This window comes from Arvicanthis niloticus, chromosome 10 (assembly GCF_011762505.2).
Source record: "Arvicanthis niloticus isolate mArvNil1 chromosome 10, mArvNil1.pat.X, whole genome shotgun sequence".
Lineage (NCBI taxonomy): Eukaryota > Metazoa > Chordata > Mammalia > Rodentia > Muridae > Arvicanthis > Arvicanthis niloticus.
The window spans coordinates 26,805,032-26,829,389 of NC_047667.1; the positions used below are offsets into that span (position 1 = coordinate 26,805,032).

Genomic DNA, 24,358 nt, shown 5'->3' on the forward strand with positions numbered 1-24,358 from the left:
AGAACCTTTTCTGATGAGACTTGAGTGATGAGTACACCAAATGTAATTAGGAGGAATTTATTGCTCTATTCCTTTAGCAGAATAACAGTAGTAGATTTTCCCCTATGTCCCACAATCAGAGGTTCAGTCCATTAGCACCAAGGCAGGAAGCATGGAATCATACATGCAGACATGGTGCTGGAAATGTTTAGGAGTTCTACATCTTGATCTGAAGGCAGACAAGAAGAGACTGTCTTCCCAACAGCTAGGAGGAGGGTCCCTTTCACAATGGATGGGTTCTGAGCCTAGAAGGAGATCTTCCAAAGCTCACCCACAAAGTGACACACTTCCTCTTACAGGCCATACCTCCGAATAGTACCTCTCCTACCTATGGGACAAGCATATTCAAACCACCACAGCACCCAACTCATATTTCCTTTTTTCAAAAATGAAAAAAGGAAAAACAAAACAAATGAATGCTCAAACAAAACTCATTAAGCAAAAAACAACCAACCAACCAAACCAAACCAAACCAAGGCACAGAGTACACACACACAAATCCTGAAGTCCATTTTGTGTTCACCAACTATTCCTGGGTAGGGGATCTGCCTGGGAGTGTGGTTAATATATCCAGTGATGCCACTGGAGAAAAATGATTTTCCCTTTCCCATTACGAATCATTTGCAAGGAGGTTTTTGGTTAGAGGTAAGACTTCTAAGAAGAAGATGGGTTTCTTGATTATGTCATTTACAAAAGTTCTCTCAACATCATTCTTTCTCCTTAAATTCATGGTTCAAATGAGAGTAGAGCACACCATTTAAAAACAAAAGACCAGAGATACCTTCTGGGGTGGCTTAGAAAAACACGGATATATTGTCTATGTCCTGGAATCTAGAATTCCAACTGAAGCCAGTATTTAAAGTATAGGGTTAGTGGTTATGTTCTGTGGCAAGCTTTCCTGGTTTTCAACCACGTTACTGCCATGTCTGCCTTGGTATTCAGTCACATGATCTTGTCTGTATACAATTCCCTCTGGTCTCATTTAGATTCATTTAGACAATCCAGGAAACTGTCTCATCTCAAGATATCTGACATTCACTTCCACAAAGATGCTTTTTCCATAAAAGACCCCAAGCACAATTTCATGGACTTGATATTCTTGAGTACTATGTCTGTCCTGCTGTAAATCTCAAATACGAGCTAATAAGATTGCCCTAACTCCAAACCTTGTTTGCGACTCTGCTCATGATCATCTGTACCTTGGATCCGAAGTCATCATCAGTATCCATGAGAGTTTCCTTTGAGATTCTTGTCTACATTTATCATTCATTTTTGTGTGATTTATTCAAACTGGATTTATCTTAGTTCATTTATGGGGGGAAGGGTTGTTTTTTGTATGTGTGTGCTTTTGCATGTGTGTGCATTAATGTGCGTGATTAGGAGTGTGTGCTTGCAATGGCACACATATTAGAGCACAACCTTCCACCTCAGCTCTCCCTTTCTACCTTAGGCTCCAGATATCTCTCTCTCTCTCTCTCTCTCTCTCTCTCTCTCTCTCTCTCTCTCTCTCTCTCTCTCTCTCTCTCAGCCACACCCAGCACCCTGCCACGCCATCTACATGCCATCTACATTGGGTTATCTGGTTTACAGACTTCTTGGGATTCCCTTCCACTGAGATTACAGAATCTCACTACCATTCCTAGCTTTTCCATGGGTCCTGAGGATTCAAGCTTATGGTTTCATGCTTGCATGGCAAGCACTTTACCACGGATCTATCTCCTCAGCCTCCAGGTCTGTATTTAAATCCCATCCCTTTACTGGATTTCATTTATTAGCTTTGGCACTAGATCCAACCAGTTTTAATTATTTCAAGGATGAAAAGAGACAAAACATATGGAAGCAAGAATTAGATCAAAATAATAAGACTTTAATATAATCTTTTCTTGGCTCACACTGCTAAGAAATAATCCTTTCCATTGTGGTGTTATGAGAGTAATTTTCAAGAGAGAAATCAATTCTTAATAGCATATTTTAATGTTCTTTTTCATATTGTACCATGATGACATATTAGCATATTATTGAGAAATAACTGATAAATATCAGAGCACATCTTCTCCAGAAAAAGTAATTCACACTGTGTAAATAATGACATTTTAGGAGATACTACTTCCAGGTCAATATTTTCTTTGCTGCTTTGTTTTTAACAGGGTCTTGTTTTTTTAAAAAAAAATCTTAAGTTTTTCAAATAACATAGGAAATTACATACTTAATCAAATTTCATCTTGCACACAGTGATTCATTTTGAAATATTGCTTTTAAAATTGTGAGAATATAATAATAATTTTCATCCTCCTTTCTCTGATAGTTTATCAAATCCAATATCCGTCATCAGTCTATGGCAATATTTGACTTTTTATCATGATTTAGTTTCTCTATTTTAAGGACACATTCATTCCATCTCTGCAATGCATAGAAAGTGCAGCACAGGGCATGCTAAAAACTGCCCAACTCTACTGATTGTGAGGAAATCGCTTACTCCTAGATTGAAACGTACAGTAGAATTAGCTGCATATTGGAGCCTAGCTACTGGAGTCATGAAAAGTTGCATAGGTTTTTGATACTCCGTTTAACCACTCTTCTGAAACCCACATATGAGAACTTCCATCTATACCAGGAGGATAATGTCAGCACTTAGTAATGCCTATTTAGGCCACCTCCATGCTGCCTCCCCTGTGATCCACAGTCACTGGCTTGGAAAACCATAGTTTGATGTTAGCCATGTTCCCACTTTACTAAAATAGTTGTATTATATGTAACCTTGTGAAGTGTGACTTCCAGGTCAACATCATGCTTAAGAGATACGGGGCTATGGCTGAAAGGGGTCACTAGGGTTCTCAGCATCCTTGTACAGGCGTCTCGCCAAATGTATGTGCATTTCTAGAGAATGTTCCTAGGATTTGAGTGGCGGATCCTGTAGTACACAGATGTGGAGCTGCAGAGGATGCTCCTAAGTAGCCAGCAAAAGAGTGAGCTTCAAAGGGCTGCACATCATCACTGGCTTGGTTAGTGGTTAAGTGTGTTTACATTATCAATTCTGTAGATGTGGCAAAGAAATCAGACGTGGGTTTTGATTTGCATTGTATTGGTGAATAACAAATGAACATTTTTTTTTCTTACACCTATTGATCACTTGCATGTTTGTTGGCCTTGGTTTCTTGTTTAAATGTTTTGCTCATTTGTCTGGGGAGTCTTACTGCTGTCTTTTTTATTGGCTCATTGGTGTCCTGTCTATAGCATAGATTTCTTTTTAATGGCCTGTTTTGTAAGTATCTTATTTCTCTGTTTTTTTTAATTTTTATTATATTAATTTAATTGAGGACATGGGACAATTTATTTTTTTCTATTTAGTTTAAGTCTGTCTGATATATATATTAAACCTAACACATCTGAAGGTTTGAGACTGGGGAGCTGGTTTAATGTAGTTTTGCCAGTGCTTGGGCTACAGTACATTTCAAGTGATTTTTATGACATGAATGAATGGAGAATTTGATAGGATTTTTAATCTGAAATTGATACTCAATAGATACAGTGGAATTTTTAGAATATCTATATGTTACCCACTTCATTAGAGTTACTTTTATGATAAATTAGCTTGTCACTTTTATATTTATATCTGTGCATATGTACATACTTACAAATATTCTTTAAAATTCTTTAAGTCAGTATCTCAGCATACTCCACATTAAAGCAAATATGGTAATTGTGTTGGTTGGTTTTGTGTGTCAACTTGACACAAGTTAGAGTCACCAGAAAGGATCCATTCTCAGTTGAGAAAACACCTCCATGAGACAGCTGTAAGGAATTATCTCAATTACTGATCACTGGGGAGAGCCTTATCTGTTGTGGGTGGTGCCAGATCTCTGGTCTGGGTTCTATAGGAAAGCAGGCTGAGCAAGCCATGGGAAGCAAGCCAGTAAGCAGCAACCCTCCAGGATTTTTTTCATCAGTTCCTGCCTCTAGCTGTGTGTGAGTTTCTGTCCTGACTTTCTCCAATGATGGGATATATGTACTATAATCTGGAAGTGTAAGCCAAATAAACCCTTTTCTCTCCAACTTGATTTTCACTCATAGTGTTTTGTCACAGTAATAAAAATGCTAACTTAGCAATAAATCTGTATTGTCACCAATTTCAAAATATCAACCAATATGAGCCATTTTTACACATCAGCCCGGATTTCTGTCTAACGTTACTGAACAATGGGTTATTTTACCCATTAGTATAAAACGTGACAAATATTAATATTCATAAACATGACAGTATATTCATGCTAACTGTGCTTTTTGTTTTCAAATTTGGTAAACATTTTAAAATTTTCTGTTTGAGTAAGAACTTCAAATTCATATGTGATAGGTGTTGAAATGCTTCTTTGGTATCTATCTAGTTAGTTTTCTCTTCTTGCCTTTTGGGTGGGTATATGTTTTCCATTAACGATTATTGAAGGACAACTTAATTAATCTCATATGTTATTCTACAGTTTAGAGTTTGTTACTTGAATTTGTTAGAAGAAGATATTTTAAAAATTACTGTTATCTAAGCAGTGAAGAAAAACAACAGCATGATACTCCCAAAATGCAGAGTGCCAGTTGAAGTTTGTGCCTAAATTATAAGGAATTTGTTTAAAATGATATATTTACTAAGGTTTATGAGCAGGGATATCTATGGCTAGGGATCTTCATGAACAACTGGCACGATACATTGACTGGCTCTTGCTGTGGAAGAAATAACCCATGATTTCCAGTATAACCAAGAGTCCCCCAGCTTCTTTAAATGTAAGTTGTTATGAACGTTCAAAGCACTTGCCATTAATCCACTGCTATCGCTTATTATTATGCTTTTACTATTTTTGTCGATCTTGATTGACTGTTAATCCCTTGAGAAATTGGACCGTTTTTAATGTGCAGATTAATGAATTTAATAATTATAATGTCTTTCACAATGGGTCATGATGAAGACCAGATGAAATGATCTGCAAACAAAATTCCTTTGATCATTTCTTAGAATTGTTGGAAAAAAAAAAAAAAAAAACCAAACCATGTTAGCTCTTGCATTTATAGGTGTTGCCTCACCATTTCCAGTAATGCCTTCTTCAGGACGTTATTGACTCGCTTATTTCTAAGCAAATGTTTTGTGTAGATGTCAACGTTTCTCAGTAATCCTGTTCTTTCTGGAGGCACAGCCAACTTCTCTCCTATCTCAGTTCTCACAGTTTCAAGTTACAGTGCTCAACTTTATGGAGACTTCTCACACAGAATTCACCTGTTGTTCCCACGCTCACCTCCCTAGTTTTTGTCATGACTACTAAAATATTCCTTAAGATAGATGCAGAATCTTAGGCACAGAACACCTGTAATTCACTCCTCCTGTTAATTCTAAGACATCTGTATTTTCTTAGTCACAAACTTGCACTCTCTTCCATTGTGTTAAGTTGCTTAGAGGTTTCATTTTAATTGGCATCTTACATCTGACTCACTGCTGTGTGAGGTCCTGATCACATAAGGGGGCATCTCAACTTTTCCCATTGCTTCTACAAAGAGTAAACCAGAGGCTGCTTCCTCTGCCTCAAAATAATCAGCAGGCTGCCTTGGGTGATTGAATTAATTAAAAACTCACTAGATTTTTTTTTTTTTTATTCTTTCACAGAGTCATTGCCAATGAAGAGCTCTCAATTTAATGAACATTTGAGATGATCCACTTTCGTTCCTCCTCAGGTTATTTCCATCAGAGAGAAAATGCCTTTGGTTATTTTGTTTTGTTTCTTTATATTTTACAACTACTGTTTCTTTTCCTTTTCCACTTGTGTTATTATCCCTTCTAATACTCCCTCCCGATGTTTCTCCTTCCTTCCTCCCTCCCTTCCTTCCTTCCTTCCTTCCTTCCTTCCTTCCTTCCTTCCTTCCTTCCTTCCTTCCTTGCTGTCAGAGATCCAGGGCACACATTGTAGCATATGCCTTCCCAAAGCTGAGGCAACAGAGGCAGGCAGATCTCTGTGTTTGAGGACACCCTGGTCTACATAGATATTTACACACAAGTCGGGGGTACATGGTGAAACTCTATCTAAAGTAAAACAAACAAAGGAGGAGAGGGAGGAAGGAATGAGGGTCAAGGGAGGAGGAGAAAAAAAGAAAAAAGAGAATAGAAGAAAAGAGCAAGGAAAAAATCTTAGAAAAGATAATATAAAATCCTGTCTGGGTGGAAAACTACATCCTTTGCTCTTCCAGTGCTGCCCACAATTGTGTGGGGGGAAAGTGGTGAAAATTTGTACATGAGCCGGTTTCAAGGGTCTGAGTTCTTCTAAAAATTCCAAGTGCTTTAAAAAGAAGCAGTAGAAGGGTTGGGGAGATGGCTCAATGGTTAAGAGCACTGACTGCTCTTCGAGAAGACCTGGGTTCAATTCACCCCTGTCCTTAACTCCTGTTCCAGGGTTTCTGAAATCCCCACACAGATAGATATACATGCAGACAGAACACCAATGCACATAAAAGAAAAATCAGCAGTAGAGGAGCATTTACCTGTGGTTGCATTTGCAGCAATGTGACCTCAGAGGAGACTCGCTCTTCTCCATTGCATCACTCTTTTCCACTGCACTGCTCTTCTCTGTCCGTGAGACCTGTGAAGGTGCTGATGGCCTGCCATTCACACACCTGCTCTATAGAGTCTATGGTCTTGACTGCTTCCCAGGATTTCAACTGTGCATTCATTTTTAACAGGAGCAGGTATATATTGATAATAATATGTAAAACATGTGCCATGCTAAGGATAGGACACAGCTTTCTCTTGCCAGAACAGCGAAGAAGGAAATTCTACCCAGCATACTGTTCTCTAGGCAATCAAAGGCAATTTTTTTTTCCCACTGGGTGTGATGAGTGAATGCATAGAAACAAATAGTCCTGGAATTCTGCCACACTGTATGGTTCTTTTCTTTGTCTCCCTTCCTTTTATTCTCTGTTTTCCTCTCTTTGATTTTCCAAACAATATCTCTTTGATTTAGGGATGAGATTGGCCTCTGACTGAGGGTTGCGGGCCTCATCCAAGATTTGTTACTTACAATCACAAAACTTGGGAAGGGGGAATCATTGATGAATTAAATGTTCCATTATTGTTTCTATCAGATATATGCAATGGCAATGTATGGGCTGACAAGATGGATCAGTGCTCAAAGGTGCTTGCTGCCAAGGCTGATGACCTGCATATGATTCTCTGGGCCCACACGGTAAAAGAAGAACAACTCACAGAAGTTGTTTGCTGATCACCACAAATATTCTGTAGCACCCATGTACTTCCACATCCAAATACACACACTCATGGAATAAATAAATGCCATAACATTATATATATATATATATATATATATATATATATATATATATTGAATGCAAATGTTTGAACAATGCAAGTTCTGTATACATGCTACCACTGACCGACTAAAGGAGAAAAGTTTTCAAAGGAAGAAAATTGCAGTGGTTCTGAAGATTTCTCTGTAGAAAATACCATATTTTCTTTTAAAAAATCAATATTTTGTCCTTCATGACAAGCACTGACCAAGTCTAAATTCTATGTTTATTTTGTTTGTAGTTTAGCCTACCTTGTTAATGTCAAGACAGGTATCTGTTACATTAAATTGATAGCTTACTAAGATCTACATCAACATCAGGCAAACAAGGCCAGGAAAAGACTTTTTTATGAGGACTTGAAGGAGAGGCTATGGCTGTCTGGTCCTGCCTCTCTCTCCTTAGCGACTCTAATTATATAGTCTCAATCCTTGACCACAGACTCCAAATGAATGCTCTAGCCAGGGCATCTCCGAGCAGTCTGTGGTCATAGGGACAGATGACAAAGCTTCCAGTTGCATCAGCTGCCACCCTACTTCCCAAGCAAAGCTCAAAGGAGATTGTTGTGTTATTCTTCTGCTGTGGCTTCAGAAAAAGGAAGGCTGTTTATATTGAAAAATATAATATTTTTGAAGTTGACACATAAGATCCCAAGTGTAGCATAGGTATATTTCTATCTTTTTAATATCTAGTTATACTTCATAAGTTACAAAGTTTGAAATAATACCAGGTCTCACAATATTCTACACTGTATTTCAACCATAAAATGTTTGTACCTAAAGTTCAAGGAAAGTAGTTATAAAGAAAATGTTGCATTAAATCTTTTATAAGTCTTAGCAAATTAATAAATTATGGTCATATAAATATATGAATTAAATAAAATGAGTATCTGCTAAAATATATCCCAAATCATTTTTAATACTTGGACTTTCTAGCATAACTACTAAAAATAATTTAGTATGAGTTTATTTAGCAAAAGGAATAGTAAATACATTCATAGAGATTATTGGAAACAGCAGCAAGGTGAGAAGAGACATTCCAGATGTGTTAATCCCTCAGAAGCCCAAATCAAAACCACCTTGGAAATTACAAATTTGGTGAGTTATTTTTTAAAAAAAAAAACAAACCATGGTTTGCCCCATAACAGCAGGGCTTGGTTTTGCATCAGTGCAGAATGTGGTCATCAGCCCAGCTGAAAGTAGGCAACAGCCTCCGTGTGTGTGTCAGAACAGAGACTGCATGGCACGGCCTGTCTAGGAACAAAAGACTAATTCTTAGTATTGTTAGAAGGGGTGACTGCCATGGCACAATCTGCTACTGTGCAAACTCCACAGAAGCTGCACAGAAAATACAGCCACTAACATAGGCATCCAGTGAACACTGGACCATGCACCACTCCAATTTCAGCAGTATCCCAGCGTTTGACCAGGATTAGCCCAATTCATGTTTTACAAGTGTCCACATTTTTAGATTCAACTGGAAAAAACAAATATTCTTTAGCAAATGGGATAAGATAGCTTTAGGACCAGGACCAGGCACATCAATACATCTCCCTGTCTATGTCTTTCTCATAGTAAAAGCCAGGGCAACTGCCCAAGTCAGGTTGGCTGAAAAAGTCGTTTAATCTTTTATAAAATAAACAGCTTTTCACCTCAAGCTGCTCGATTGAGGAACTTTTAGCTATAGAACTCTTGCTGAGACTGGAGGTCACTTAAGGGGTTCATCTGGTTGGTAACCACGAGCACTGTGCTTGATGGGTAAGCCAGGGTGGATCATAGAAGCTGAAAACACCTTTGTCCATGATCTACTGGACACTCATCCCTCATGCCCCGCCTTTTCCAGAAAAGTGAGGAGGTGGCTTCGAAACAGCTAGCTGTGCCAATGGTCTTCAGAGCACACGGACTTCATGCTGTGGCTCCTGAGCCGTCCTGGCTGCACTGAACCTGTTTAAACACGCTTGTTTCTCAGAATTCATTGTTCCTACAGGTAATACATATAGGCACTCAAAGAAATATTAGAAATATAAAATAGAAATGATTGTTCTGTTGAACTCAGATGACTTCAGTTCGATTCCCAGAACCTACAGTTCAAGGAGAGAACAAACTTCAACAATTTCCTTTTATCTCTCTCCATACTCATAGTGTGTGTGTGTGTGTGTGTGTGTGTGTGTGTGTGTGCACGCGCGTGCGCGTGCGTGCACTGTTTCTCTCTCTGTCTCTGTCTCTCTCTGTCTCTGTCTCTCTCTGTCTCTCTGTCTCTCTCTCTCTCACACACACACACACACAAACACACACTAATAGTGATAATAATACCTATAAATGAAATTTAAAAAGAAAAAGGTAAAAGTTAGGGTCTATTGTAGGACAACCTATGACATTAGTACTCAAAAAGTGGTCCAAAATGCCACCAAAGGATCATATGAGGAAAGTGAGGGTGTCAGTTCACAAAGAATAGATTTAAGTTTCATCATCAATTGACACAATAATAAAGAAATCAGAAGAGACATCTGAATGCAGCATGAGCACACATAAACCCGGACTTCCCAGAACATTTAACTCCTAGAGGACTCTTTGGAGAAGTCCCAGCCATTTGTTTCCAGAGTTATGGAGATCTGAAGCTCAACCCACTTAGTCTCAGAGCTGGTATCCCTTCAGGTGCTGTAACAGCTAATCCCTCCAGGAACTTTCTTAGAGAATTTTAGCAAAACTATTATGCTATCTGTGATCTTTGTCTATAATGGAAGTTAGAATATTTGGTCCTGAGTTTTGTGAGATAGAATGTGGTCAAACAAGGAGACTAATGACGTGTAGGCATTTTAAAAATAGTTTGGGGATGGATTGGAAATTGTTAGGTATGCCTAGCTGACTCCCTTCTGGTTATTCCTCCTACTAATTTGGTACTGCTAATTGGCAAGTGCTTCTATTATAGAAATGCGGCTGGTGAGTTGTGTCTGCATTTTCCATTTTAGAAGGTTGACATGAGGAATCTCAGACTATAAAGGGAACTTTCTATCAAATACCCATTCTCTTACCACAAGAGTATTTCTCATGACTTATATAAAAAACGTGGATATGTAGCTCACTCACTATCTATCTATCTATCTATCTATCTATCTATCTATCATCTCTAGCATCTATCAATCATCTATCCATATCATGTCTATATTTCTATCTCCATATAAATACATTTTGCTACAATAAAAAGGGCATAATTATATAATCACTCCTATGTACATAATAATTAAATTCTGATAATTTATTTATACACATTGTATTTTCTGAGTAGTTTGATGGTATTAAAAAGTATTTGTGGTCTGCACAATGCTGTTGACATAAGTGTTATGTCAAAATATGTACTACATGTGCTTCTGAAAGAACCCTAAACTTAACTGACAGGGTAAAGAAGTTTTATTTCTTCAATTTCAATTTATGATCTATTTCAATATAATGTACAAAATGAGTTAGGATTGAACTTGTTTTAAAAATAGGATTATAAAACTAAAAAACTGTGAAATAAAATGTTAAATTCATAAGGTTTTAAAATCCACAGCAAATTCATAGCTTCATTTCGAACAGTCCTCTTAATTGTGAATCTATACATGCCTAAAATGATGAAACAGTAGCTTATTTTAGAAGACATCTTAGCAAAGCACTTCCTGAGGACAAATCCAGAGTAGCTTTAAAAAATGAAAAAACAAACAGCCATGCAGTATGGAGAGGTAGGATGGTTCAGTGGTCAAGAATATCTGTTGCTCTTGTGGAGAGACCCCAGAATCCTCATGGTTGCTCAAAACCATTCATAACTCTGGTTCTAGTAAATCTGGCACCTCTTTCTAGCCACTGCAGGTATCAGTCATGAAACTGGTGCAAAGACATACATGTAGATAAAATACCCATACACATCAAAAAAATAAGTTAATCTAATAACAGAAAAAAATTAAAAAAAAATCTTCTGTGTAGAAAGAAAACAAATCTCACCCATCCTTTGTGATCTACTAGCTTTATTTGCATCAAGTATATTAAATATTAATAATTTCAGATCAAGAAAGAAGAAAAATTTCAAAGACTCAAATTGCAGTGCAAAGGAAGCAATCAGTGGGTTTAGATACTGCCCTGCACACAGATGCAGTGGTAGAGGGGTATCAGTCTGAAGTCACAATGAAGCCCATTCAGGTTATCTCCAGCATTCTGATGATCTGGGCAGTTCTAATTCTTAGAAGCAAAAGACTCCCAAGTGATTTGTAGTGATAAGAGTCGGATAACTTTTACCTTCTGTAAACTCTTATTTTCAGAACAGTGTTCAAAGCTCACATCTCTCGAGGAGGACTATGAAGGAATATTTTTCAGAGTCAGCAGTGATACGGTGTTTCCTGCCAGTGTGCAGGGGTGGGCACATATCTGAAATCAACAATTCAATTAGTGCCCTGTTTCCCATATTGTAGATAGAGGTGCACTTGGTATTCCTGGTGACGCCGAGTGACTTCTGCTGAAGAGGGCATGTGCTGAATTCTACTGTAGAGAGTGACAGTAAGGGATGTGACAGGCAGTAACAAAGCATTTTAAAAATGTTGACACAAAGGTGATTTGCACGTGATGTCAAAATTCACAAACTATTCAAAACACAGAGGGGGATTATCTGAAAACACTCACTGGTTCTTTCAGATAGCTATAGTATAACAGAGAAACTGTGTGACACTCATTTAAGGTCAGACTCGTGAGGCTTTTGCTTGGAGAAATGATGGAAACAGGTTCAAGAGACTTTCCTAGCATCACTAATAGTAAGAGAAATACAAATCGGAACTGGGGTGACATGGAGCCTCGGCCTAGAATGCACACAGTCAAAACTAAAGGTAATACGGTCTTGTGAGGAAGTGAGAAGAGAGAACTGTGTAGTAACGCCAGAGAGAATGTAGATCAGTGAAGATGCTATGGGACCCAGAACAGAGTTTCCTCAGTTACAAGTATAAACACCACGTGTCTTTTGAGCACCATTAATAGCTAAGAAGTGGAAATGCCTGTGTTTGGTTTGTATACATACATTTAAAATAGAATGTAACCTAAATTTCAAAAATAATGTCTTGTATAGAAAAGTTGATAGAAAACCATGTGTGCTTGGTGGTTCACACCAACTTGGTTATTGAGAGTCATCTAGAAGAGGAAACCTCACTTGAAAAACTACCTCCATCGGATTGGGCTATAGGCATGTCTATAGTAGCATTTTCTTAATGTTTGAGAACCCAGGATACTGTGACAGTTCTAGCCCTGGGCAAATTGTTCTAGGTTGTTCTGGCCCCAGACAAATTGTTCCACATTGTTTAAGCACAGCCAGAGCAAGCCATGGGGGGTGGGGGTGGGTAGCCAGTAAGCAGCTGTCCTCTATGGTCTCTGCTTCACTTCTTGCCTCCAGGTTCCTGCTCTGAGCTGCTGTATTAGACTCCCTCAATTATGGGCTGTAACCTATAAGCTGGATTCAATCTTTTCCTTCCCATGTTGCTTTTGGTCAGTGTTTGGTCATCACAGCAAAGAGAAATTAAACTATAACACAGGGCTGGAGAGATGGCTCAGGTTAAGAGTGTATATTTCTCTTGCAGAGGACCCAATTTTGGCTTCCAGCATCCGTGTCCAGCAGCTCACAGCCACCTGGAAGTCTAGCTCTATGGTTTCTATTGCCTTTTCCTGGTTTCTGAAGGCATTGTAGTCATGTGTACATACAGAGACACACATGTATATACATAATTAAAAATAAAACAAATCTCTAAAAATAAGAAAAAATGTAGAATTTATTAGGTTTTATTAGATTTATGACCATTTTATTGTCATAAATCACGAGAATCATGTGTTTCTACATGAAGCAGTGCATTTGAATTTTGCTGTGTTGTCAAGTAAGAAGAAATCAGGAGATTATTTAATTCTAGGTATTCAGTCTAGAATAATTTAAAAGCTACAACAGTTAACATTCCACATTCAAAATGTAAGACTGTGTTTATACAAAATGTAATAACAGGTCGTTGTATATATTTGAAGTGACAAATTGTTTTTTTCCATCCATGGGATGCAAAAATAATTTAATAAAGCTATATATTATATTGTTTTCACTGTGGTGGTTTGAGTGAGAATAGGTTTTGGTAGGACCAGGAGGTTTAGCTTTGTTGAAGGAAGTGGGAGTGGGCTCTGAGGTTTTAAAGGTTGACCCCAGGCTCTGTCTTTCTTCCTCTCTCTTTACTTACTGTGAATCAGGTTGGAAGCACTTAGTTACTTCTGGAGTGTCATGCCCACCTGCTGCTGCCATGCTCCCTGCCATGAAGGCCATGGATACCCTCTGAAATTGTAAGCAAGTTCTCAATTAAATGCCTTCTTTTATAAGATGCTTTGGTCATGATGTCTCTGCACACCTACAGAAAAGTAACTCAGACATATGTTTAAGCAAAGCAAAACAGGAGTAGAAATTTGGATAAAAATTAGGATAATGTCCTGCTAGAGTGATGTCTCTGTATTTAAGAGAGATGCTTGCTCTCCCAAAGGACCCGTATTTAATTCCCAGCATCCATCTGGTATTCACAACCATTAACATCCGTTGTCCCAAGGGATCCAATACCCTATTCTGGTTTCTGGGCATTGCATGTGTGTAGTATACAAACAGACACAGGCAAAACATGATGTATATGAATACATCAAATTGAATTTTGTAAACAAGTACAAGGTAATTTTAAAGTGTTATAAAATTATAAATTGGGACCATCAAAAAGTAAGTGCTGCTTAACGTGAAGTTCTAGTGATATCAATATTAAATATTTTAAGGCTATTTTATTTGCAAATGAGCATTGTTGACACCATAAGCCAGCAATCCTAGACGTGTTTATAGAAGATAAGGTAGTTAATAGCTCAGAAAAAATAGGTGCCTCCTGTAGCCTTATCATAGCATGGGATAAGATGCTAATGTACTTTTATTTGGCTTACAGTGGAGGAAAAGAATAATAATCTTTTCTCACTTTATTCCTATGGGTCTGTACTTTTCATTAACAGAATCAATTGCCAGCACCAATACTCCAAGAACACATCTCCCAAGTTCCACTGTATTTTTCTATTCATTCTCTGTTTTATTTGCAATAAAATGCAGTCACATTCTTCCAAATTAGGAAGCTGAAATGAAATGTCACAGGTTGTCAACATCACATTGAAAAACAAGATGCTAACACACCTGACAGATGGTTCATACCCTGAAAACATCCTGTAGCAAAGCCGAAGCTTAAAGAGAAAATCATAGTTGCATAAGAACTTCTTGTCCTATATAATCAAGAGAGCTAGAGTCTGAGATCTTTGACACCAAGCCTCTGTGCTTCAAAAAGTCTAGAAGAAATGATGTTCAGAGTAGTTTTCATTTAAAGATTCAGTATTTCCAATTATAGTAATAGTATTAGACAATTATAAGTAATGTGCTGATGCAATCTGGCATGCTGTTGATTTATAAAAGTAGCAAGTATAAACTTCCTGAATATATTAAGTAAATATTAGCATCAAGAAAAACAGGTAAGTCTCCTTCCTATCCTTCAATTCTGATTTCACAGTCTTATCACCACCCTTGTAGCAGACCACTTGATGTGGCCTCTCCATCCATCCTGCTGCTCTCATTCCCTGGAAACTAAGAAGATCTTCTCTAATATCCTCTCTTCCCAACCCATCCCTCAGTCTCAGTTGCCAATACACAGGCCACACTCTCTCCCTGCTACCTCAGGCCTGCTAGAGAATCAGGTAGGTAGTTCTCACTCTCCAATCCCAATTTGCCATGCTCATGCCCTGTATTCGACCACTTACAAGGACCTATCTTTTCTCTTATACTCCATTCCCTGTATTCCTTCCACAGTTGTTCTTGGAAGACCCAACTTTCTCTTCCCTGGGACCCTTATAACTAACTCTACCACCCTTCTAGGCCACCCTCATTTCTTCTTCTTCAACTCCCAATACCTAGAACCTAATTATACCAGACAGCCCCAGTGGTTACACCTGGCAGAACTCAGAAACACTTCCCAAACAACCCACAGCAACCACACACTCCTAAGATCAAGAGAGGGCAATAAGAGCAAAGGAATAGAAAACTCACTCAACAAAGACAAGACCAGATGTCAACACCTAGAATTACAATAATCCACCAAACAGATGCCAGATGCCAGATGCTAGTGTAAAAATGCAATCAATAAAAACCAGGACAAAATGTTTCCACTACAGCTCAGCAGTCCTACTTCAGAAGTCCCCGAGAAAAGCAGTGCAGCTGAAGCAAAAGACAAGAACTTCAAAATAGCTATTATGCATATGCTCAAGTATATAAATGAAACCAGAAAATAAAGTCACCACAATACATAATAATCAAAACAATGAATGTATAGAACATAGAAAATATATTAAAAACTGCAAGGGAAAAAGGCCAAGTAACATATAAAGGAATACCTATTAGAATAACACTCGAGTTTTCAATAGAGTTTCTAACTGTCAGAAGGGGATGGGCTAGCTTAGACTAGTATACATACTTTAAAACAATATGAATAAATTTATTAATGGAATATATGAAAAGTACAACCAAACAATGACATTAGATGAAAAAAACTATTCAAGACATGAAAGAGAAAATAAATCAACCACCCAAACTGAGGAGTATCTGGAAATAAAAAAAAAATATAGGAATTTCATCAGGAACTTCACAGGCAAGAATGAGAAAGAAGTCAGGGAAACACCACCCTCCACAACAGCCTCAAAAATGTAAAATATATTGGGGTAACTCTAACACAACTTGCAAAAGGCACATATAAAAAAACCTTTATGATGTTGAAGAAAGACATTAAAGAAGATATCAGAAGACAGAAAGATCTATGTTCATGGATCCATAGGATTATTATAGCAAAAATGGCCAGTTTACCAACAGCAATCTACAGACTCAATATAATTCCAAAACAATTCTTCACAGATTTTTGAAAAGATAATCATCTTCATATGGAAATAAAAATATTAAAAATAAAATCACCTAAACAAACAAACAAACAAAAACAAAAAACAAAAAAACCCCACAAAACAGGAAAAAAACCATGATAGCTAAAACAATCTGGAACAAAAAAGAAATGCTGGAGGTCTCATGATCTCTGGCCTCAAATTTTACTACAGAGCTATAATAATAAAAACAGCATGGTATTGGAACAAGAACAGATGTGTCAATCAATGGAATTGAATCAAAGACCTAGACATAGATACACACATCTATGGACAACTGGGATTTTATAAGGAAGCCTGAAATATACACTCAAGAAAAGAGTATCTTCAACAAAAGATTCTGGTCAAGCTTAATGTAGAAGAATGTAGAAGGTTCCATCACCCTGCACAAAACTCAACTCCAAATGCATCAAAGACATTAATATTAAGCTACTTACACTGAATCTGATAGAAGAGAAAATTAAGAATAGTCTTGAAATCATTAGCACAGGAAATAACTTTCTTAAAATACTCTTAGCACAGGCTAACAATTAACAAAATTAATAATTAATAAATGGGCTCTCTGGAAAGTGAAAGGCTTCTTATGCCAAAGGACACCATTACTCAGATAAAATGGGCAGCCTCCTTTATCAGAAAAAATTTTTGTCACCTACACATCCATTATCCATTGGATAATATCTAAAATAGATAAAACATTCAAGTAACAAGACATCAAAAATATGAGTAACCCAATTAAAACCCAGACACAAAAAGACAAATATGGTTTATATTCATTTATATGTGAATGTTAGCTCTTAAATCATTTTTTTTATTTTGGCCAAACATTTTATTGAGTATTTTGTACTTGTTTAACACACACTTCAATGATCTTTCTTGGGGAGGGAGAGGGTGGTTCTCATAGATTCCCAAGGAAATGTCAGAAAAGCAAAATATGGCCAGTATCCATTTGCTTTTTTGGCGGGTTCTGGGTAAATAGTACATTCCTTGGCATCAGATCTCAGGTTTGTTTATATATATATACATATATACATATATACATATATATACATATGTGTATATATATACATATGTATATATATGTGTGTGTGTATATGTGTATGCATATATGTATATGTATATATGTATATGTACACACACACATATATGTGTGTATGTGTATGCATATATGTATATGTATATATGTACACACACAGACACACACAGACACACACACACACACACACACATATATATATATATATATATATATATATATATATTGAGAGCATTGAGATTTCAGCTGGAAGACACCCTGAAATACGGAAAGTAGCATACTCAACCAACCTTCCCTAATGGATAGCTTGTCTGCACAGGCAGAGTGTTCATCTCTCAATGGAGACCAAAGGACATCTAGATGGCTGAAAGTTTGTGGAAGATCTTGGGACTGCTTGCCTCATTTACTGGGAAAAATCAGGAAGTGGCCTTCAAGAACACTTTTACTTGGAAAATTACAACACTTGTAACAAGTCAAGGCTTACACATCTAACATTTGCTTGGTGAAAGCAACTCAATAGCAAATAAAATTAAACATGTCTTACTTTTTCCCTTACAAGAACATAAAAATCATTAAGGGGGACAGGAAATTTAAAAAATGTAACACAAATTTTCCTTTTAGTAGTTTTTGGATAGTTTGTGATAGAAAGTTTCCAGTTTTGTTTGTTTCTTTGAATGAAGATTTTTGGTCCAAAACTTTTGTTTACTCCTAGTATCTGTTTCTGCCTCCCCCACTATCAGATTGGCTCCCTCCATGGCCACTACCTTTTGGTGCTCCACGACTTGAACTACTGTAGGAACCACATGGTACCACCCCCTTTCCATAGAAGGGGGAAGCCCTCATTCTTGTCTGCCTACGTGATCACGACTACTTGAGTAGAGATCACTTCTGCTGCTTGAGTAACTGTCTTGGCTTCCACCATATCCATCATGTGAGCTGCTGTAATCATCATAGAGACTCCTTCCACCATAAGATGGTGGGGGCCCTCGTGTAGGTGGAGTACTATGTGAGTTGCCATAGCTCTCATGCGAATCTCTGTAGGAACTTCCACTTGAATTATCTGAGTAGTCACAATCCTGACCATATTCATCTCTATCACTATAGCTTCTTGATAGATAGTCATCTCGTGAACTGGAATGACCATAATTACTGTAAATATAATCTCTTGGCGGTGGTGCATAATCTCATAAATCTCAAGAATTTGGATAGTCTATGCTTGAATAGCTGTCTTTAATGGAATATCCATCATCTCTCAGGGACAAATAAACATCTCTATGAGAAGGCAGAAGTTCCCTTCATGGCAGGCCTTCATAACCGTCTCTTCCACATGACACAGGCTGAATGTCTCTACTGGTCTTTGGTAGATGCTACAATCCTTAAGAAGCAGGCTCTAATGCCAGTGAAGGAGTGGACTTGCTAGCAAGGTGAGAGCATGCATTCAAAAAGCCAGCTGTTAAGTCTTTAATGAGAAGGCTACAGTCCATAGAAACACAAAGATTAGAAATATAGCAAGGGACTGGGAGGAAGATTGGATCACCCTAGGAATAAAAAAAAAAGAATAAATAATTAGTTATAGATACATGGGGATGAGGTTTGAGAAAGTTGGACCAGGAGGATTAAATGGAAAGTGGGAGGGAAGATGTAGTGAGGGAGGGATTTTCAAGGGTGGACAACTAAAATACTAAAATTAAGGGACATTTGAGGGTATGTTGGAATATATATATATATATATATATATATATATATATATATATGTGTGTGTGTGTGTGTGTACATATTATATATATGATTATATGTGTGTATTTATAATATATAAATATATATACATATATGTACACACAGATAGATAGATAGATAGATAGATAGATAGATAGATAGATAGATAGATAGATATGAAGATGGCCCAAATGGATATCTCTTACCACAAAAGAAGCTTCTAGTTATGGGAATCAGTTACATCTAACTGAGTTGTTAGACAAAATGGAAAGCCACAATCTATTCAAGCTATTTCAAAGGCTATTTTGGTTGCTCTCCACCAACTGAAAGTAATGCCCTATTGCTGAAGGCAACACCTACACAACTTATTGGACATGGAGATGTTGAGCATGTACCTATAGAGACTTCACTTCTACTGACTAGTGGTAGTGCTACTTGAAAGTATTGGCACACTATCAAAAAAAAAAAGCACAAATCCAGCTACAAACCCTTCAAAATACAATGGAGACCTGTCTGCAAGATACATTAGTGCAATAGTGGCATAAAACTTTTGGGACTAACCAACCATTATCTGATTATCTGATTGGATTTAAAGTCTCTCCATGAGATGGAACCCATCCTTAACAATGCTTGGGTGCCCAAGAACCTGAGACTGGATAGGCTAGTGCCCTGGAGAAAGCCAGATATTAACTGTTCTGCTAAAGCAAACTAGCAATAAAATGAGTCCTAATGACATGTTGCTATACTTATAGATAACAATTTTTTCACACTTATCATGAGAGATACTTCCTGTCATAGTAGATGATTATGAAAACAGAGCCCCACAGCTAGCTAGTGTGCAGAGAGTGAGAGATCTTGGAACACTTGTCATTAACTGCATGTCTCCAAATGTTCCCGCCCATCATGGCTCAAGGAACCCCGAAGAAGAGGCAGGGCAGAAGAGTATAAGAGCCAGAGAAGATAGAGGTTCCCAAGGAAAACAGATATAAACATAAGAGGACCATAGACTATCTGAGCTCACAGACTGTGGCTGTATGCACAGGGCCTGAAGAGTCTGGGTCTGGTAGGGTCCCAGGATTGAGAATCCAAGTGGACAAGGTCCACATTCCTAACACAGAAGCTATCACCAATTAACAATTACTCGGAATGAAAACAAGTATTTTTCTCCAATGGAGTCTCAGTATATATATATATATATAAATTACTCTTAAAACTCATGCCCAGAAGTAGATGGCCAACACAAAATAAATTCAATGCTAGTTTTGCAGTTTTTTTCTTTGTCTCATAAAATTTTTCCCCCACTTTTTAAATTCTTACCCTGCAGGTCTTTGCTTACATAGCGTGGTTTTCAGTATTGTGATTTTAAAGGATTTCTGCTCACGCCCTTGTGTGTGTTTATGTCTTTATGTATCACTTGTGATTTTCCTTTGGCTATTCATATTTCTGCTTGACTCTTTTGTTCTATCCAGGTTTGTTTGTTTTTTATCTTATTGTATTAATTATTTTGTCTTTTTTAAAAAAAATGCCTGTCTGTTTTCTAATAAGAGAGATCAAGAACAAATGTGAATTTGGGTGAATGGATAGGATGGATCTGGGAGGATTTGGAGGAGAGGGTTCTATAGTCGGACTACATTGAATGAAAAAAAACCTTATTTTCAATATAAAAGATAATTCTATAGTAATTTAAGCATACAGTTCTGGGGCTGAGAAGATGGCCATATGGGTGAAAGAGCTTGTTGTGAACCTGAAAACCCAAGTTTCATCCCAGCATGCACATACTGTGGGCAGCATTTGTAATCCTAGGAACCCCACCAAAAGATGAAAGACTACAAGCTTGGAAGCTTGTAGTGAGCTAGCCTGGTGTATCCAGTGCAGCAGAAATCAGAGAGAAGCTGACAGCCAGGTGGAAGATATATTAGACAGATATATTTTAGTACCCTATATACTTATATAATACATGTATACTATATTATATACATGTATACATAATGCATACATGCATATATATATGTGTGTGTTTATGGGTATGTATATATTCATATGTATGCATATTTTATGGGAAAATATGTTCATTTCAAGAATATTAGAATAAAATTAATAGAATAATATATATCAAAAGTCAAAAGGATTACATTGGTTCTACATTTTATTTTCAATAAATAAAAGTGTTAAATTTAGGGAAAAAGATGAAAGAGTTCATGTATAGAACCTGGGGTTTAAATACACATCTCTAAAGCATTAGGATAAATAACAGAGCAGGTAATTTTTAAATAATAAGGAAAAAATTATTTTCCACAAAACTAGAAGTCCTAGAAGTTAGGGGATGATCTATTATAATTCTGCCTATTGTTCAGTACAAAAGGACCTGACTCAGAGAAAATGGACATTAGAAGCCAATGTTAGTTACTTCTATATTTTTGTGATAAGACACCATGACCAGGAACACTTATAGAAAAAAAGTGTTTATTGGAGGATTTAAAGTTTTAGAGGATGAGTTCATGACCAACATGGTGGGGAGCATGGTAGCAAGCAGACAGGCATGGTGCTAAAGCAATAGCTGAGATTATATCTTCATCCACAAGCATGAGGCAGAAAGAGCTAATTCAGAATGGTTGGGCCTTTGAAACCTGCCTCTAGTTACATAATTCCTCCAACAAGACCATACCTAACCCAACTGTTACAAAACAGTTTCACCAACTGCCACCAACTATTCAAATATATGAGCCTATAAGGTGTAGGAGGAGCTAAGGTGGGAGGAATAAGGAGAGGAAGAGGAGGAGTAAGGAGAGGAAGAGGAGGAGGAGGAAAAGGAAGAGAGAGAGAGAGAGAGAGAGAGAGAGAGAGAGAGAGAGAGAGAGAGAGAGAGAGGCAAATGTTTGCGTGTCTTTGGCAGTCAAAGGTAGCTGGTATATCTAGGTTGGGTATTGGATTATACCTGATTGTATGGGCATCTCCTTATTGAACATTATCAAACATATAAGCCTTTGGATAATCTAAGCATTAGAGTCTCATTTGTATCGAGCCCACATGGTTGGTGGGATGGTCTGGGCAATGCCCAGCCTTGTGGAGACACTGTGGAAGATTGGCAGAGCCATCTCCCATGCTGGTGTCTCATGGGTGGCAGGGATGGTGTTTCTAGCTGGCTGTTTCTAGCTGTGATGCACATGTGGCCTTTGGCCACATAACATGGAGGCTGAGCTAGGCAGAGCCACTTCAGCTTAGATAGTCGGCTTGACCAGTGGCCATTTTAAAATATCTCCCACAACAATAAGGGACATTTTCATTAAAATCACAATAAACAGTTACTTGAAAAATCACTATATATTGAAGATAAGAAATCCACACTGTATAAGAAAAGAAAGTAAGATATTAAAATATGTGGAAAATTACCTAGGAAATATAGGAAATATTGAGTAAAATTAGCACATTTAAGGATGGTGGCATAGAATAAGCAATAAGCAAAATGTAATAGGAGTCCAGAATTTTCTGCTGATCATTTGGAAAGTTGAATGTGCAAAACTGTGGAAGAATTACAAATTAATAACAGTGAAAAGTCAGGCAGATGAGTGAGAAATTATTTCTACTAAATTATTTCTAAATTATTTCTACTAGAGAAATAATAATGCATAGCTTGATGTGCATTTTATGGTGAGGGTCAAGTCAAGAAAAGAAGGAAAAGCTCCTCAAGATGGGAAGTAAGAAATTCTGAGCTTGTGGAAGTGCCCAGAGTCTTAAGGAAAATAAGATGTAAGTACAGGTGTTAGTAGCAACCCAGAAGGCTGATCCCGAATCAGTGCTGAAGATCAAAGATTTAGAATACATGTCTCCCTCTTTCTTGCTGCGGGTTAACTGTGGTGATAAGTTTGATTATATGATGAGGAGTGGCCAACAATAGTAGGAATAAAGAACATTAGAATCTACATGAACATGGACTACTGAAAATAAGACAGCTTTGATTTTTAGATGTTTACATTGTGTTTTGTTTTAATCATCACCCAGTATATACACATTTATGCTTACATGAGTGTGCACATGTAAATCTTAATGAACCAAGTAGTTTCTGAGATTGTACAAGAGGGAGAGAGAGAGAGAGAGAGAGAGAGAGAGAGAGAGAGAGAGAGAGAGAGAGAGAGATCCCACAAACACAGACTCTGACCCATCTTCTCAACCATACTTATGACATGATTTTATTATGTTGATGCTTGTATAATTATGGGTATATATGTTATTTTAAGATATTTTGCATGGTAAGATTATTTTTCTTTTCTTGCTAAATGTTTTACTTTCTGGAAATAAAAAATTTCCACTTTAGGATACTTATTTTTTTTTCACATATTCCAGGGTAACTTAAACATCTTCATGAATTTTTAACATTTTCTGTAGTGTACAATATCATGACAAAATCAATTCTTTGAAGACTTCTGTTCTGAAGACTTCCGACCTACTCCATTTAGAACTAATTTTCCTTTGTGCCTGTCACATGCCCCAGAATTTCCATTTCATGATGAACCCATAGATATCCATCATACTTACTCTGTTTTCTGCTTGTTTTATATCAATCTGTGTTGGTACATGCCTTTGTTGTAATGAATCTCTCTTTAGAATAGCTTCTTGTGTAGAATGTATAATAGCATATTTAGGAGACATTGAATATCTCTTCCACTATTCTTGATTTATGGTTTGTCTGGATATCAAGCTCTATGTTTGAAATAATACCTCTACAACCTTATGAACAATGTTCCATTGTCTCCACCTTCCATTCTCCGTTCTGAAGCGGCCTCAAGCTTTCCTAACTCCAGAGAATTTTATTTCTGTTCTCCGTGGCTCATAAAATTTTATCTTTGACTTCAATGTTCTAAATGTTCATGATGATTTACGTGGAAATAGATATTTCTAAAAATACAGTTTTCTGAGCAAACAGGAAGGCTTTTGAATTTTCTAGTGTCCATGTCCTTTAATCATGAGGAAAAAAACAAGAATTTATTAATTAATGATTTTGTTGGGTTTAATTATTTTGTTTTTTGCTTTTTTTTTTTTTTTTTTTTTTTTTGAGACATGGTTTCTCTGTGTATCTGTAACTTTGGCTGTTGAGGAGCTCACTCTGTAGACCAGACTAGCCACAAACTCAGAGGGATCCATCTGCCTCTGCCTCCCAGTGCTGGGATTAAAGGAGGGTGCCACTACCACCTTCTTTTGTCTCTCTATCTATGTTTTTTTTTACTATCATATCTCTTATTGTATCTTTTTATGATAGTTTTTTATTAAA

The 24,358-nt window shown here is 37.2% G+C and overlaps 1 pseudogene; it reads right to left on the minus strand.

The window, feature by feature from the left end:
- Nucleotides 1–18,084: 18,084 nt before the first annotated feature.
- Nucleotides 18,085–23,739, minus strand: LOC117716461 (RNA-binding motif protein, X chromosome-like; annotated as a pseudogene).
- Between the last annotated feature and the right edge of the window lie 619 nt (nt 23,740–24,358).